This window comes from Pseudonaja textilis, chromosome 2 (genome assembly GCF_049901715.1).
Source record: "Pseudonaja textilis isolate UNSWEBS1 chromosome 2, rPseTex1.2, whole genome shotgun sequence".
Taxonomy (NCBI): Eukaryota; Metazoa; Chordata; class Lepidosauria; order Squamata; family Elapidae; genus Pseudonaja; species Pseudonaja textilis.
The window spans coordinates 97,229,036-97,247,760 of NC_141991.1; positions in this window are offsets into that span (position 1 = coordinate 97,229,036).

Here is an 18,725-nt window from a genome sequence, read left to right on the forward strand (position 1 = left end):
TTGTCAATAATACTGAGCTAAGGATAGACTAATGTTCTGGCTAGAAACGAGAACTGTTATATACTAAAGTCTCTTCCTTGGATCTTGTGGGCAACAGAAAGTCCATTTGTTGGGAGACTGTTGGGTATATGGATACACCAACTAAGTTTGGGTGAATAAATATATGAACCTAGGTTTAAGTGTTTGTAGCTTTAAGCACCAAACTGCAATGTAATTAGATAATTAAGGGTGCGGTTGCAAGCAGCAATAAAGGCAGTAAGAGAAACGTAACATCTCCTGGTTACTGTTTCCTGGTCATTGGTTCCTGGTTACTGTCCTGGTCACTGGTCGCTGGTTTCTCTGATCTCTGCTGCCTGCTGTTTACTCCTGTATGAGACGTCTGCTTGTTGGCTACTGTGCTGGATACCGTTTCTACTGAACAAAAGGACTGTTTACTTGGTGAGCTGATATCCTGTGCATACTCAGCGTTGTCTTCGAGAGAAAGGTATCGGAAGGAGAAGATAAAGACATTGTACTGACTAGTTAATGGACTAGGTTACTGGATGGATATATTGGATAATGACATATGGACTGAATGACAATGCTTAAACTCTAAATGAATTAAATAACTATTTAAAACTACAAACAGTGTTTTTGTCTCCAGTGTGTGTATACTCTTGGGCCCAGCCTCTCTCTCACGTGGCTGCCTGGCTTGACTGCTGTTGTGCACTCTGCTTGGGGGTTTGTCCCCAAATCACTAACAGAGACTAGTGGACTTCCTTGTGCAGTTAGTTGGTCACTGTGAGAACATACTGCTGCACCAGATGGACCAGAGGTCTGATCTAGCAGGTCACTATTCCTGCTCTTATGGTCCTACATCTCTGTATAGGAAGATAACAGTTATACAGCCAAACAGTGTGGAAAGCTATGAATAAGGACATCAAGTTTTAATGCATCTATGTCCTCCATTTCTTGCTCAGAAAATCCCATTACTGCACAGGGCTAGGTTATCTGTGGGACCGCCTTCACTAAGGACATCTACTGATCCTACAAAATCATATAGGATGGGTGCAGTTCAAGTCCCTTCCCCTCTTGCCAGCTGATGGGAGCTATGAATTGTGTTTTTTCTGTGGCAGCCTCTGTCTGCCCTATGGAACACTCTGCTCCCAGAAGTTTGGCAGGACTGTACTCACCTAGCCTTCCATAAAGCTTTTAAGACCTGACTTTTCCCTCAAATGCTGGGACAAGATTATATAACTGCAAATTGGAAGTTTGAAGGTGCCAGGTTTTTATGAAAATTGTATGGCTAATATACATAGAAACCAATATGGAAATTAATTATTCCAGATGTTACTTATTTGTTTGTTGAAGTCCACATGTCTTAAGGTTGCAAGATTGGTAACCTCGTGGTAGCACTTCCCCTGCAGCTTTATCCTATTTAGTGAGCATTTAATTGGTACTTTTTAAATTTGACAGCTGATCTACTATGGAGTAAATTCCTTAATATTCATTTACTTATTCCAAATATTTTCTGTGAAAATTTAAATTTGTTAATTTGCTCATTTGATCTAATGGTGAAGGTGGGAGATAGTGAATTCAATTCCCACCTTAGCCATGAAAGCCAGCTGGGAGACCTTGGACCAGTCATTCTTTTTGAGCCCAACTCATGGATTTGTGATTATGGGGGAAGTAGGAGGAAATTGTGTTGGATATATTTGGCATCTTCAGTTGTTTATAAAAATAATAAAGGAGGGATACAAATAAATAGAATTTGTAAGTTTTTCTGGGATTTTTTTGATCTTAAAAAGCTTCCTTTTTCTCCTTTCTTTTAATATTTCTCTAGAATATTGTTGACGTTATTGACTAAGACATTTATCCTTGTCTCTTTTTGCTTAATGTAAGAAGTTTGCATTCATACAAAGTTCTTACATACATACATACTCTGGCTACTTAAAGCCCTCCATCCTCCATCTTTTCCTAGTTATTATGACAGTTTGTTCTGAAAGCAACCTAAATCTTTTCTTTTTTGAAATATGGGGGTGTTTCTTTACATTCCACTTATGTTATGACACATATTCTCCAACTGGTATCTCTAATGGAGCCCATTTAGCTGCAAGATAAAAGAGGATGATTTGTTTTCCCTTTTAAATATCTAATTTTCTTGGTCTGGGATTTTGAAAGAGGAAATTATTCGAATGGAAGCTTCAGACAGATTTGTTTAGTTGAGATCAAAAGAGGAAAGGAAAATATGATTTTTTTTGACAATTTTTGAACAAGGTACTTCAATTGGGCTAACTTACAGAATGTGACCAAAATCTGGGACACGATGCCTTAGGAAATGAAATTTGGGGAACTTTTGGCCACTTCACCTATTGGTTGTCCTGCAATCACATGATCTTCATTTTCAATATTCTGTGACAGTTTCCCAGCCAGTCTTACAATCCCTTGCTCCCTTCTGCAACCAGCAGCAGCCACTTACCTGCCTGGTGGAAAGGGAAGGGAAGGGAAGGAAAAGAAAGGAAAGAATAGGAAACTTCCAGTGTTCCCTGCCAGATTCTCACAAGGAAACTCAGTGGGGAAACTGGCAGGAAGTCAGAATTGTTCCTGCTCCCACTGTTTTTTGTTTGCTCTTGGTCATTCTGTTTTTCTGTTTAGATAGAAAAATATTTCTGAAATGATGACTCATTGGGGCATGAGCTGTCTAGTACCTATTTACTCTATTTGTATTTGTTTTTGTTGGACATTGGGGTAGGAGGGTTATACTGTAATGTTGGAATCTCCATTCTGGGAGATTCTATGTTTTTCTAGTTGCTTTACTTTCTGTTCTCTTCTTTTTATTGTTTTCCTTTTTTTCTGGTTATTTTTTAAAAAAATACATTTTTCAAATTTGCTCTACAAAATACTTTCTAAAAATCCTTTTTTGTTTTTATTCTATTTGGGAGTTTTAATTGTGTGGGTGGGTGTGTCCACGTCTAATGTAGCCTCAGTCATATAAACATTACTTTTTTTTACTTCAGTCTTGATTCAATTTTATATGATGTCATTTTTAGTGGTTTCCTGGATGCTAAAAGCCATAGGTGTCGTTCCAAGAGTAAACATATTTTTAGTAAACTAAGTCATTTAAAACTCAAAGCTGCATTTTTACAAGAAATGCACATTCTCTCACAGGAAACATAGGGATGAATCTGTCAATCTGGCCACCTCTGTTGCCATTCCTGTCCTCCTCCTAGCATAGACAGACCAAGGAACATGTCAATAAAGGCTCCCTGAATGAAAATCAGCGCCCTGAGTGATGCAAAGACCACATGGATTGAGAAAGTTGCTACTATAGCTGCCTTCTGTACATAAAGATTGAGGATGAAAGGCAGTGTAGAAAGTTAGCACCCACCCCTTTCCTAGAAGAATGAAATATTCTGGGAAATATTAAAAAGGCAGAATATTATACCTTCCTGGATGAGAAAAGGAGAAACATGCTCTTGGAAAGTGGCTCCCACCTTTGTTAATAGCCCCAGAAAGACAAAAGACATCTTATCTACAACACAAAAGGCCTTCAGCTCCAGGGTAATGGGATTAAGACATGGCCCTCAGGACGTGATAGGATTATCCCTCTACCCATCTAACCACATGGCACCTGGAAAGGTTACATCACCAGCAAGATTCAACTAAGCTACCCCTGCATGGCCCCATGGGAGTCTGACAACCAATCAGAATACATTTCTTGCCACAGGAAGCAAGTTCAAAGCCCAACAGAGGTTATAAATCTCTCTCTCTCTCTCACCCAAGTATTCTTTTTGCTCAGGACCTCACATCGTGGTCCATTAAACCATCCCACCATTAAACCATCTCAACCTTCGCACTTGGAACTGAACCCAGATGGACATTGCTTCCATCAGCAGGGAAACCAGTGTACTTATCCTTTCCCTCACTTATCACATCTAGAATAGATATCATAACTAATAATCAGTGGCTCTCCATAGACTGCACAACTACAGTTTCCATTTTAGACAGCTTGATCACTGATTCTCTAGGAATTATAATTCAGCAAACATGTACAAAGCCACCAGTTATTCATTCTTAAGACTATATAGCATCTTCAGACAGATAGTTAATGACTGAAATCTGCTAAGAAAACTTCAGCCAAGGATATCCACTGACATGTAAATTAGTTGGCTGATGAGTCTTAAAGGTAAACTGAACTCAACTCTCTGATTTCCTGGCAACAGAAAGATTATAAATGCAGTTTGTTATTGCCTTATACCAGAAAGTATAGATATTTTTATGACTTTATTTATTACACTGTACCATGTTGTGATTTCCTTCTCCCAACTAGTATTAACCAAGTCCAAAGATAACAGATATCTGAACTAGAGCCTTCTTCATCTGAAAGAGTTTGGCCAGTTGGTATTTACTGTATGTAAAGAAAAAACAGTGCAAGGAGCTTGTAATTTGGGGCAGACTGAAACAAATGGGGAATAAAGCAATGTTAAAGCTCAGAAAGTTTGAAGGGGAATAACTGTTGGACTGTTTAAAGTATGACTTTTTTTCCTAGTTGTAAATGTGTGCAAATGAGTCATGAGGATTCAGTGCCTACGCATCACTGAAAGTTATGTGGAGAAATGAGTTGAGAAGAATCCTATCCCCAAAACTGTTTCTAGTACCATGAATCTGAAGATTATTTTATTGTTTAAAAAATAATTTTACTAAGCATTACAGTTGTACAGATTAAGACAAATATAAACTACAAAAAAACCTAAAGGAATAGAAAGAGAAAGGAAAAAGTTTAGAGAAGAAAAAATATTGTACAAAAAATAATAAAGAAAAAAATAAATAAAAAATAACACAAAACAACAGCAAAACAGAAAAAAATATATAAAGAAATACCTTCCTCCTTGGACTCAAAAAATACAAATAGTTTTAATTCATCACTGTATCTTAAAACACAATAAACAATCTCTTCATTCCATATCACCTCTTTTATCAAAAGGTAAATCCTTAAAACTACATCATTCAGTTCTGGTCATTCATTGGGCTGATCCTTTAAAAAAAAGTGAACAAGACTTTGGACATGGTACTCATGGTTAAGTCACACTTCGTAAGTTTATAAGAAAGATGTGCATGCTGGTCACCTTTGAAAGGAACTAGTTCTGTTTTATTACATTGGATAGTGTTTTGCTTATGCATTCTTATACAGTATGTTAGTGTGTGTGTGTGTGTGTGTGTGTGTGTGTGTGTGTGTGTGTGTGTAATGTGTATGACTAAAGCCTTCCTTGAATGTTACTCATAGAGGTAATCTTAGAAATCAACACCTACTTATAGAGAGATCTTGGCCACCTGCTGGTGAATTGATGGGTGTAGAATTTCCAGTGTGTACTGTAGTAATGTTTTTTTAAATTACCTGCATTTTTGAATGCATTTTTTAATTTAAAAAATCCCTTCCCAAGGAGACATTGGAAAGAAATTATATGAAGGAGTTGGAACTCTGTCAGACTATCTTTCTGTATGTTTGTCAACAGGAGACCTCTCTGAAAACCAAAAAGAATTGGGTAAGAAGAAGCCAGCAAAAGAAAGATTCCCCGGTGCATCTCTATGGAAGAAGAAAAAAAATGGGCAAGGCTTGACATGTTGCCAACTGCTCTACTTAAAGCATAATCCATCCTAGTCAATTGATTTCCTTGCTTTACCTTTTTTTTTCCTTTTGCAGAGATAGGGTTCTCCTAACGATTTTTCTTTCTCTGGTATATGTATATTCTGGAAACCTTCTAATTTGAAAGAATAAAGTCTCCATTAGATGGAAGTCTCCCGGTGAATACCTCTATGCAGCAGTTTTCTTAAACACGTCAAAGATGCTGATATCTGGTGGCTGATATCTGGAAAAAGACACTTTGGTAACATGCAATATTTAGTTGAAAGCTTTTTCAAAAATGTTTTATGAAATGATAACTGCTATGGAAAATATTCAGATACACGTAGCTCTGGATAAATTGGATTCACAAAAGGCATGTGATCTGAAAACGGCAGACCCATTGGAAAGAGATATGGATTGTATAAATGTAGAACTGACTGAACTGACAGCATGCACCTCTCTGAGGTTCAAGCCTGCATTCTTTTACAATAGCAGAAGCCTGACTGAATGGAGAAGTGATAAATTGACTTTTCCTATGAGGGCTGAAGGAAATTGGGGAATGGATTTATCACACTTGATTGGAAACCACTTTAATGTAAATTTTATTGGGAAGAGAAACTGATTGTGGAGATCTAATCTATTATATTTAACTAATCAATAATGGATAAGAGATGGTATTTAAAAACAAAGATGAGGATTTGATTCAGGATTACTCTTAACTCTTGGGATGGTTTGTGATAGATTAGATGCCATAGTAAATATTTAGTCATAAGAGTTTGCTAACAGAGGGTTTTGAAACTTTAACTTTAACCTTGTCTTTCTATTATTATTGTTATTGTTGTTCCTGTTAATTATTTTGTTACACACACACACACACACACACACACACACACACACACAAATGAATATGACAGGTCAATAATTTGCTGATAGAGTTAATAATTTAAAAAATGTGGGGGCCTGTTTTGCAAGGGGTGGGAAACCAATATTGTAATTATTATTCAATATTTATCGGGGGATTATATGTATATATGTTGCTGTTTTTTTTCTTTTTTAATGTACTTTTTTCAAAATCTCATTTGTTTCTTTGTTTAGTTATTTTTTTAATTTTTTGAATAAAATAAAGATAGGGGAAAAGATAGAATAAAGAAACCCCAAAGATGCAGCTAGCTGTTGTCTTTTCTGCCTTTAACTCACAAAACAACTGAAAGCAACATTATGGAAGCAAGGCTCATCTATGCTTACCAGAAGCTTCCAATGAAAAAACAGATTGGGTTTGGGCTCTCTATTTCTGAGGAAAAAAATAGTTTAAATGGAGCTGAAGCTTTCTGATAAATTGTACAAATTTAAAAATACAGGTTGTCCTTGACTTACAACAGTTTGTTTAGTGACTGTTCAAAGTTACAATGGCACTGAAAAATGTGACATGATCATTTTTCACAGTTAAAACCTTTACAGCATCCCCTTGATTGTGTGATCAAAATTGCTTAGCAACTGGTTCATATTTATGACAATTGCTGTATCCCAAGGTCGTGTGATCAACTTTTGCGACCTTCTGAAAAGCAAAGTCAATGGGGAAGCCAGATTCACTTAACAACTGGCTTACTAATTTGTCCATTACAGTGATTCACTTAACAACTGTGGCAAGAAAGATTGTAACATGGGGCAAAACTCAGTTAACAAATGTCTCAGTTAATTGTGGTAGCAAATTGAGGACTATCTATGAAGTGTACCACAATCTATACATGTCAGTCCAGAAGGATGCCTGTGTTCAGGAAGATTTACTCTTGTCAAGTAAATGTGTCGGGTCTCCTGCTTAGGCGGGAGGTTGGACTAGGTGATGTACAAGGTCACTTCCAACTCTGATTATCTGTAATTATCTGTAGGATACCTGGATTTAAAAATATCCTATTATCCCAGGCTACCTATGCCTTCTGTTACAGAATGGAGAAGACAAACACTGTCTGCTAATCTACAGGCAATCCCACAGAGAGAGAAACTGTACCTGTAATAATAACCTGAGGATGGAAAAGATCCAGAGAAGGGATTTGCACCCAAGGTCTTCAGTGAGGAGGGGAAGTTGTAATGGGCCAAGAAACTGAAAGGAAGTTACTAGTCTTGAAACTGGACAATGTAGAAGAGGGAGAACAGTTAGTAGGCAAACACCGAATTGGGCAATCTTGGATTGCCAAAAGATGCAGGATCCAGGATGATTCAAGGCCACCAAAGCAGAATTCCTATGTTAGAGAGAGCAGGAAGCAGCAAGGGATCTGTCTACCTATCACTGATACCCAGAGAGAGGCAAGAATCCGTTGGCCTGAGGGCGGGGGTGGGGGGAGATCAATGTGTCATAGATGTGATAGATGATTTAAGTTTAATTGAAAACCCTTGACTGGTTTTCTGGAGAATTTAGTAATATCCATACTTTTGGCTACAGCTTAGGATAGGCACACTGCCATATTGGCAGAGAGAAGCAGAGAGACAGTTAACCTTGAAGTAGTAGAGCAATTAAGCCATTAAGTGATTCACTGCATTCCATTCTCCATGGAAAGCAGATGCCAAAAGAGGGAGGGGACCTGAAGTCTGGCATAGTTTGGCTGAATCCACCTGCATTCCATTATGGGACCGGCAGAAACCAATGACTTTCTATCCCTGATATGCTACACATAAGGATTCACAAGAAAGACCTTATCTGCTATGACGGTCTGATCAAGTCCCGAGAACTTGGAATACTTACCATCAGATGTAATTCTGCATTCAAATTTTACTTCATACTGTGCAGCGTGCAAATCTGTCAGTGAATTCAGAAGTGAAGTCTATTAATTAAATTGATTTAATTTTGATTTAATGCCTAATAGCTTTCCCAAGCTGGTTGCTTCATGTGTAAAATTAAAACGCCTGTAACATCTAACAGACCAGTTGATCTTTATTTATTTATAACTACAGAAAAAATAGTTTCCAAGTAGAAATTAATCCCATGAATATTTGCACTAAAGGCCTATACTATGCTCTAGAATCTTCTCCTAGCAGTACTTTTAAACTTCAAATGCTTTTATTTTTGCTTTCAGTTGTATTTTTATTGCTAAATAAAAATAGCCACAAGATGGAGACCAGGAGACGTAATCCAGCTGAGTGCCCCCCCCTTGTGTCTGTGTGTCTGTGTGTGTCTGTGTGTCTGTGTTTAGGGAAGTTATTTCCCTCAGGCTAAAAAATATATTCTTAGCTTTTTCTGATCCTACTTAGCATGCAGAGAAGTGAATCCTCTTTCTCACCAAAGGCTGCATAGATATCACACATACATACACACACACACACACACACACACACACACAAAGCGGCTACAAATCACAATGGCTGATTACATTGACCCCCCCCCCACTTTTAACAGAAGAGTGATGTCTTTTGCAAGTCCCTGATGGAGAGACAGATCTCCAAATCTGAGCAGATTAAAATAATAATAACTGAAAATCAGATGGATTGAGATACAGGATTTTGATAAAAGTGTTGGGGGCCAACACTATTAAAAGTATTTGCCATGCTGTTATTAATAGACAGTGTGTTTATAGACAGCGTTGCTTTCGCAGGTATAGGGACCTGGTGACCTGCCAATGGGCCATTTAATCCCAAGGGGCTTGTAATGGGAGCCTTAGCCCAAACTTTCCATATGCTCCATTTTTATCCTGTTTGTAGGAAATCTCCACACACACAAACCCTTTGTTTACAGTAGTTATTGAAACCCAAGCCAGGGGAGGGAAAAATAGAAATTGGCAAAGGGCCATGTTTACAAGCTCTGTTAAGAATGTCGCTAAGGGAGCAATCCTATTCCTATTTATCTGAAGCAAGCCCCCTGACCTAAGCGGATCTCCTTTTAGAACAGCCATCCGTATGATTGCCATATTTCTAGATGGTTGCCTATGACTGAGCCACAGCTCCAAACCTCACCCATTTCCTGGTCCCTAAACTCTTTCGGTAGCTGGAATGAGAGCTCAGACAAAAAGATGGAGAACTGGAAAGGGGACAATTGTGCCATCCCATTTCATAGAGTTCCAGCTCCAGCTCTGTCTTAGCTCTTGCCCTGTCGTCCCATTCCACTGCAGCCTCCTGTGGTGGTACACACACCACCCAGTCCAAAATCTGTATCTAGAATTAGACAATCCGTCTCTCAGGTATTTATGCTGATTTCCATCTGTTGCACTCTCCCAAGCTAACATCTGCTGCTTTTGCTATGGTTTCCAAAGTGACAATCCAAAGCACTCTGAGGGGCAACACTCAGCCTTTTCCATTCTTCAGAATTCGGTTGTGCACATGCATGGTACATGCACCTAGACCCCATCACAGAGGGAGAGTGTGTGCCAAGGAACTGCACGGCCAATGCAGAGAGAGCTGCTTGCACACAGGCTCCTTTGTCCAACAAGGAGGTTTGCCAAAAGGAAACTGCCTGAAGGTTCCACAAGCATCCCAGGAATCTACAGCGCACACAAGCTGATGGATACATGGATATGGGAGGAACAAGAAGGATGCTTGCGGTGGCCTCCTAGTGTATGATCATTTCTCAGACAGGCAGCGAAAAGGATCACACCATTTTACAGAATTCAGATCCAGGTTGGGTATAAATGTCTGTTCTCCAGGTTAGAAGCATGCAGCCTAGATGTAGCAATCTTTGGCATGGGGAGGGGGGACTTGTGGGTGAAGGGTGTTTCCCTGAGAGCTTCTATGTGTACCCAGGTATACACTGGCAAGACAATTCTGACTTTATCTGCTCTCTATACTAGGTGCAATGACAATAAACTAAACTAAACTAAACTAAACTAAACTAAACTAAACTAAACTAAACTAAACTAAACTAAACTAAACTAAACTAAACTCAGTGGTTAGCAGGATTCTCTGAACGTTCCAAACCTCTCTCCCCATTTTCCAGTCTCTCCCTGCTCCACCCCCTACAATATTTTTCGACTTGCTCACTTTGCAGAGGGAGATCACTCAACATTTTCTTGTTCCCTAAAGTTCAGCATACCATAGCAGCAACCAACATCCTACTGGAAACAGTAAACAGAACAATTGGTTAGGGCAGTGTTTTCTCAATCTTTGCAACTTGAAGATGTGTGAATGTCAAGTCATAGAGAGCACATTCTTTGAGTTTGGGTGATCATGGGTAGAGTAAGACCTTAAAGAAGTTAAAGAACTGTACACAGGTAAATCACAAGATGTATTTGTAGTATAATGTTCCGGGCATATCCAGAAAGTTCTGTGCTAGGGGGTGGAATATTTCACCATAACTGAGTGGTGTGTGCCCAATTCCAAGGCAAATATTGTGCTGTGTAAGAAGGAAAACTGATGTATGGAATGGTCTGCGGAGGCCCAATGTGTCTGGAATGGCAATGAAAATATAGGAAAAAAAGGCAGATCATAACTTGAATGGGATGATATATGGTTTTTTTTTTCTTGGGCTGGGAATGGAATTTGGGATTTTTTTGCTTTAAAAAATTGGTGTGAAGACTTATTTGGAGGCCCTCCTTGTTGAATGCATTTCTCATTTGAGACTGAAGAAAACATGTGCTTGCAGCTTTCAGCATCAAGAAAAAAGAATAGAGTCCTTTAGTTGAAGAGGTTCAAGATGCTCACCCCTACCCTAGGATTAAGGTTTGTGTACATGTTGAAAAAAGAGTCCTTCCCTTGTCCTTTAGCTTTCTTATGTGCCTGAATTACGTATTATTTATTTTCTTTCCTTAATGTTTTCAGAAACATTACCCCAAAGCTTTGTAGATCACTTGCACTATGCACCATAGGTAATCTTCATTACAATTATAGTCAGTCATATTGAAAGTGTGCTGTGCAGCCAGTTATAGTTAATGGGTATTGGCATAGTTAGTTAGTAAGTGGGAGCTGTCCCTTAAGGGAATGCATCATGGTAAATGTAGTTAAGGTATCCTGGGAAATGTAGTTCATGTTATGTGGCCACATTTGTAACCCTGATTAGTCACTGAATTGACCCTTGGTGGATTGGGGGATGTTTCTTCACTCCTGCTTAGACCCCAGCAGCATGCTGGTGCTTCACCCTTTGCTCCTTCATTATCGGGATGAGAGATAACCATCTTTTTACCCAGAAAGACAGATATGCAAAGAATTGGACATTGAGAAGAATGTGAGTTATCCTGAGGATGCCTGATGAACCAATAAAAACACTTTGTATGGATGCTTTGTGGAGTTATCTATCTGCCTTTATACATTCAGTCAGTAATTATAGAGGACAGAATAGGAAGTCTAAATCTATGTTAAATAAAAATGGAATAGATTACCATTTTGGTATTTTTAGGTATTGCTATGTTTGAATAAGCTACAGATGTTTAACTTCTTAAAGATAAACATGAATCAAAAGTGTAACAGCAAATCTGAGCTAAGTGCTAGTGTGAATATTTCCTAGTATATTAAAATCAGTCATAGATGATTATCTATTGTATTCATGAAGTAATAATTCATATTCAAGAATCAATGATCAGATAAAAGGTAATTAAACACTGAGAATCAAAATATTCAGAGCTGTAACAATGAATCAAAATGCCTAATTTTAAAAAGCACTTTTGTCTGGTAAGCAGCAATGGGAATGACATTCCCTGGTAGGGCATCGACAGTGGAGGAAGACTTCTCCTTGTTACGATTCTTACTTCTGGTTTAATTAAAGATTTCTGATCCTTACTTCAAAGTTTACTAAAACATATAAAGAATGGTTCCTGGAACTGGGTAGTCTAGTTTAATGAAAAGATGGACTGGGGTGACATGATAGCCGTGTTCCAATATCTCAGGGGATGCCACGAAGAAGAGGGAGTCAAGCCATTCTCCAAAGCACCTGAGGGCAGGACAAGAACCAACAGATGGAAACTAATCAAGGAGAGAAGCAACCTAGAACTAAGGAGGAATTTCCTGACAGAACCATCAGTGGAACAACTTGCCTCCAGAAGTTGTGAATTGCTCCAACATTGGAAGTTTTAAAGAAGAGATTGGACAACCATTTGTCTGAAATGGTATAGGGTTTCTGGCCTGAGCAGGGGGTTGGACTAGAAGACCTCCAAGGTCCCGTTCAACTCCATTATTCTGTTCTGTTCTACTTGCTCTTTACCATAACCAATTTATGAAAACCCAAAATCTTCATCATTCCAATCTGTGCCTGAAGATCCAGGCATCACATCTCAAAGCTATTTTCTAATGTTCTTTCCCAATACTTAAGGCACTACAGTTTGCAATTTAGAAAACAGGATTCCACTAATTCCATTTAGGATTACTTTTAGTTTCAGAAGATGACATCTGGTTTTGCAGAGGTTATTCAGCTTCCATTGGTTATCTCTGGCATCACGTGTGGTATATCAGCTGAAGAATACATCAACTAGCTATAGCATGCCTGTTCCTTAAATGATTATTTTCTCTAATGAGCTGTGGTGGCACAGTGATTGGAATGCAGTACTGCAGGCTACTTCTGCTGACTGCCGCCTGTCTGCAGTTCAGCAGTTCAATTCTCAAGTGTATTATGTTTTGTGAAAACCCAAATAAAATTTTTATTAAAAAAAGAGCTGTATTGTTGGGGGAAATATGCTGATTCTGTAAACTGCTTAGAAAGAGCTGTAAAGCACTGTAAAGCGCTATATAAGTTTTAAGTGGTATTTCTATGTTCCAAAGGTACTGCTGCGTGTTATGCTTTATAAATGTAATTCTTTTCCAATGAAAATACCAAAGAAGTCATTTTAACTAAGTGCACACAGGGGGTAGACATTTCTCTTTCTCCCAGAGCAATATTAGACCATCTAGTCTAGTGAAACATTAAACATACACATACACACACATGTATGTATGAATGTATGTATGTATGTATGATCTCCTGTGCAGATGGAACAGTAACTGTAGCTATTGTATGGGAGTGAATTATGAAACCCTAGCAAAATAATCTGCCCAGGAGTCTTCATCTTTCATGATGCAATAGGAAATTTTATTAATATTTTTCTGAAACATATTTTAGAAGTTTTTCAGAAATATCCTTTAGGTATTACTGTTTAATTTTCTTTCCACTGCTGGATTTGGGAGATGCTTTTTAAACTGGAAAGCTTAAGACAAATCTGTCCTCACCTTTTGGCCAGTTGCCCATACAAATCAAGCATTCTTAGAAATGAACATCAACTCTATGTACATAGTATCTCTGATGAGTTTTAACAACTACAACTTTTTATACATGGACACCTTCTATTTCACCCTCACTCTAATTAAACTCAGGATGTAGGCTAATGTATAAAATTGAGAGCTAGGGTAGTGTAATAGAATTACAATTTTATTAGCAGAAGACTCTTTATCTCTTGGAGACATATTATGAAATTACAAATTCTAAAAAATAGATCTTGGAAACATATTATAAAATCACAAATTCTAAAAAATAGAACCCCTTTATCCTAGAAATGTAGGAAGAAAGCATATGCTTGATAAAAGAAGGTCCAGTTTTCGAAGCCATATTCAAAGGCTGGGAGATTTGAGAAAGCAGAAGCAAACCAGAGTATCCTGTGGTGAAATCAGATAACAGGTCATCTAGTCCAACCCACCGCCCAAGCGGGAGACCCTACACCATTTCTTTTTTTTTTCTTCCAAGAATTTTATTAATTTTAAAAAAACATATACAAACAAAACACAAAACATAGAAAACATAAAACCTCTTTTTGGAAAGCAGCTTAATCCCTGGTTACATCTTTATGTTCAGACATAAATTCAAATTCATGCTCATTTTAATCTACCATTCCATATCTTATTTACCATTCTACACTTTCTATATAGCTTCTCCCCTCTTTTCACTCTCTTAATTCTATTTTATTTGTTTCATCTCAATTTAAATCATTATACTTATATCTTTTGCCTGTCCTGTTTCAGCTATCTATTTTCTTTTCTCATTAACAGAAAATTTCTCCTGTAATCATTGATTGGAGTATGACGCCTTTGTATCTTTCCCCTAAAATTAACACTTAAAATAATACATAATTTTCATTTGGATTCTGCTTAGTACATTCTAAAGCTACACACCATATTTTAAAATAAGAAAAAATTATAGATATATATTTAAAACAACAATCCATAACAATTGAATTCTATCGTTAAAATTAATATTCATTTAAATCTTAAACATTTTACACATTCCTTTTCAGATAGATATCATGCTTCTATCGGAACACTTATAAATTTTGTTTGGTTACTTCCCCCTCATTTCACATATATTTTAAAATATTATATAGTTAAAATGTTCCCATTCCTTCTTAGTTCAATTCTCTCATATTTCATTTCATTTATTTTGTTCTAAATCATATGTTGTACAATTTTCTAACATTATTTCAAATACAAATACAATAATACAGTCTTATGTACCTTTGCAGGATCTCTTTTTCAGTTATATTTTTACCCATTATCTCTAAATAAATCCTGTTTCTTTACATCTTGTTTCAGACCTTTGTAGCTTCTCTTTCCTTGCTTCCTCCCTTGCTTCTCCATTCTACCCTTTTTACCCCCTTGTCTCTTGATCTCCACCCTCTTCTGCATTCCTCTTTTCTGTTGCTTTCTGACACTGTATCCACTTTTCATCTTATTTTTCCCTTTTTTGGTTGTTTTTTTAAGTCTTAAATTCTCCATTCTCTTTCCTCCCTTTCTCCTTTCTTCCCCAGATAAAGTTGCTTGTTCATTAAAGATGGCTTCTTCTTCATCCCAATCTTCTTTTTTCTTGTAGTCTTGTAGTTGCCATTTCTAAAAAATGAAAAACAGAGCCAAAAGAGCCCTTTCCTTCTTGTTCCTCTTCTTTATATTTTTTTAAATATTTTTTTTTATTAATTTTCAATAAGCAAACATACACAAACAAAACACAAAACATAAAACTTCTTTTTGGGAAGCGGCTTAGTCCTGGGTTACATCTTTTTATACAGACATAAATCAAATTCATGCTCACATTATACATATCTTATTTATCATTCTACATTTTCTATATAGCTTCTCCCCTTTTTTTACTCTCTTAATTCTATCTTATTTATTTCATCTCAATTTAAATCATTATGCTTGTATCATTTGTCTGTTCTATTTCAATTATCTAATTATCTTTTCTCATTAACACAAAATTTTTCCTGTAATCACTGATTGAAGTATTATGCCTTTATATTTTTCCCCTAAATTTAACACTTAAAATAATATAGTTTCCATTCTGATTCTGCTTAGTACATTCTAAAGCTACATACTATATTTTAAAATAGGAAAATGGTAAGTTTATAATATAATTAAATCAATAATCCATAGCAAATTAAACTATCATTAAATCTTAAGCATTTTACACATTCCTTTTAATATTTTATCCCATTTTATAATCATATAGTGTTCCAGTTTTCTAACATTATTTCAAATACAAATACGACAATACAGTCTTATGTACTTTTGCAGAATCTCTTTTAAAACTATATTTTTACCCATTATCTCTGAATAAATCCTGCTTCTTTACATCTTGTTTCAAACCTTTGTAACTTCTCTTCCTTTTTTCCCCTCCTTTCTTCTCCAGTCTAGCCTTTTTACCCACCCCATCTCTTGATCTCCACCCTCTTAATCTCCACCCTCTTCTGTATTCCTCTTTTCTGTTGCTTTCTGACATTGTATCAATTTTTCCCTTTTTTGGTTGTTTTTTTAAATCTTAAATTCTCTTTCCCCTCTTTCCCTTTTCTTCCCCAACTAAAGTTGTTTGTTCATTAAAGATGGCTTCTTCTTCATCATCCAAGCTTTCTTGTTCTTGTAATTGCTGATAGGTAGAAATCGCCATTTCTACAAAATGAAAAACAGATCCAGAAGAGCCCTTCCCTTCTTGTTCCTCTTATTTTAGCCTTTTGAATTCCATTTTCAGTTCATCAACAAGTAATGCCATTGTAAGAATTTTTTTTAAACAACCCAAATGTTTTTAATCATTCAAATAATAATTTCCCAAAGTCCCAAAGTCCCCAAACAGTCCAAATACACACAGGCTATTTCATTTAACACTTTCTTCTTTTTTTCACTTTCTCTTCCTGGGGTTACAATTCAGTTACAAAATACCAATTAAAATGTATCTTTTAGAAGTCTTGTTACAATTTAGCTCTAGTCTCTTAAGTTCCAAGCAGCCTCCTCCAGCAAACTCTTAATCTTAATTCTTTTCCTCTCCCTTCCCACTTACAGCAAAAAAAAATTTTTTTTTCAGTGTTCAGAAATCTTTATTGTCCCCTTGGCTTTAATTTTCCAGTTTAATTACCTGCTGATGCCAAAGCAGGTTTTTCCAATTTCTCATTCATCTGCTGTCACCGTAAGGAAGGAGAGTGAGAAAAAAAAAACTTTCCCTTTTCACTTTCATTCGCTGCTTCCAGATCTTCTTTGGGAACGATGTATCTTTGATAAAATTAAAATTCCAGGGTATCTTGAATGTTGCTTGTTATCCCGGTCAACCAAAACTTTCCCTTTCTCAGCTTCCTCCTGCACATTCTTTTCCGGATGAGTGCTTCTTTGTGGAGGCCATTTCTGACCGCCGCTCTTACCGCTTTCGGAAAAGGGAGTTAAGCTAGCTGCGGAGGGGAGTTGCGATTCCCCCCGACCCCTGCCAGATCTCCCCTATCTTCAGCTACCTCTACGGGGTGGCTATAGTCCCAAAGCTGGCTGGCTCGGGGTACTCCAGCAGTGAGCGCAAGCAGAAATTGCGCATGATCGCGGTGATGGTGCTCCCACAACTTCCAAGGGCAAGCTGTTCCATTGGTAGATTGTTCTCACTGTCAGAAAGTTTCTCCTTATTTCCAGGCTGAATCTCTCCTTGTTCAGTTTCCATCCATTATTCCTTGTCCAGCCTTCAGGTGCTTTGGAGAATAGCTTGACCCCCTTCTTCCCTGTGGCAGCCCCTCAAATATTGGAAGATCGCTATCATGTCTCTCCTGGTCCTTCTCTTTACTAGACTAGCCAAGCCCAGTTCCTGCAACCGTTCATTGTATGTTTTAGCCTTCAGTCCCCTAATCATCCTGGTTGCTCTTCTCTGTATTTTTTCTAGAGTCTCAACATCTTTTTTATAATTTGGTGAAATCAAAGCTGTTGGGAAGGGAAGAGTACTTGGCAGGATAAATTTAAGACAAAAAAATAGTGCTTGTGAAAGCTCAGGAAGGCCTTCCTATACCTCTGGCTATGGCTAGGCATATACTTCAGAGAATTACTTTGGAGGTAGCTCCTTAAATGGATGTGGAGTAATTCAATGAAATCAGAATAGCCAGAAAGAAATGTCTGAAAACAGAAGGTCAGGAAAATGGTATAAACCTTAGAGCTGTAGACAAAGAAGGAAGGAACACATTTATTTTAGCTTGAAATGCCTTTTGCAGCTTGCTTATCCAAAAGAGCGAGTGAGCGAGCGAAAGAGACATATTATAAAACAGAATCTCTTCAGAATTTAGAAACCATTTTGCTGCCATAGACATGGTACAAGGCTAGAGTCGATCCACTTCCATCAATCCACAGTATCCAGGCATGGCAGCTGGGAGGAGCTGTCCAAACAAGTTGGTGCTGGATTTCTGCTGGGCTCTTCTTATCTTCTCAGGTGCATGTTATAATAGCCTGTTTGCCTTTCAAAGCTATAAGCAGTATGAGCCAAGCTGAAAGATGCTTACATCGTGTTATTTTGTTTGCAGTGCTATGCAAGCAACTTTGCAAGTGTTGTGAGATGTTGATTTTGCATGTTTCAGAAAACTAGGCAACAGCTGCTGAGCTGAGCATAAATTATAAGCAGGAAGATTACAAAAGAAGGACACAATACTCAGAAGTCACCAAACAATGATTGCAAGGTGGCAAAAATATGCTCCTTTGGTGTAAGTAAACTAATATATTTCCTTAGGCATCATTAAGCACTGAATCCTCAAGTGTTAAATAGTTATAAATCCATATTTAAACCTGTCCCAAAGCTTCAGTAAAAAGTGACAGATTGGACTCACTTCACAGAATCATAGAATTGGGAGGGGCCATCAAGCAAGTCCCTTGCTCAAAGCAAGAATCTAAATTAAAGCCACCCAGTGGCTGTGCAGCCTCTACTTGTGGTAGCTGGGGAGAAGACTTCTTTTACTTCTCTGGTTAACTG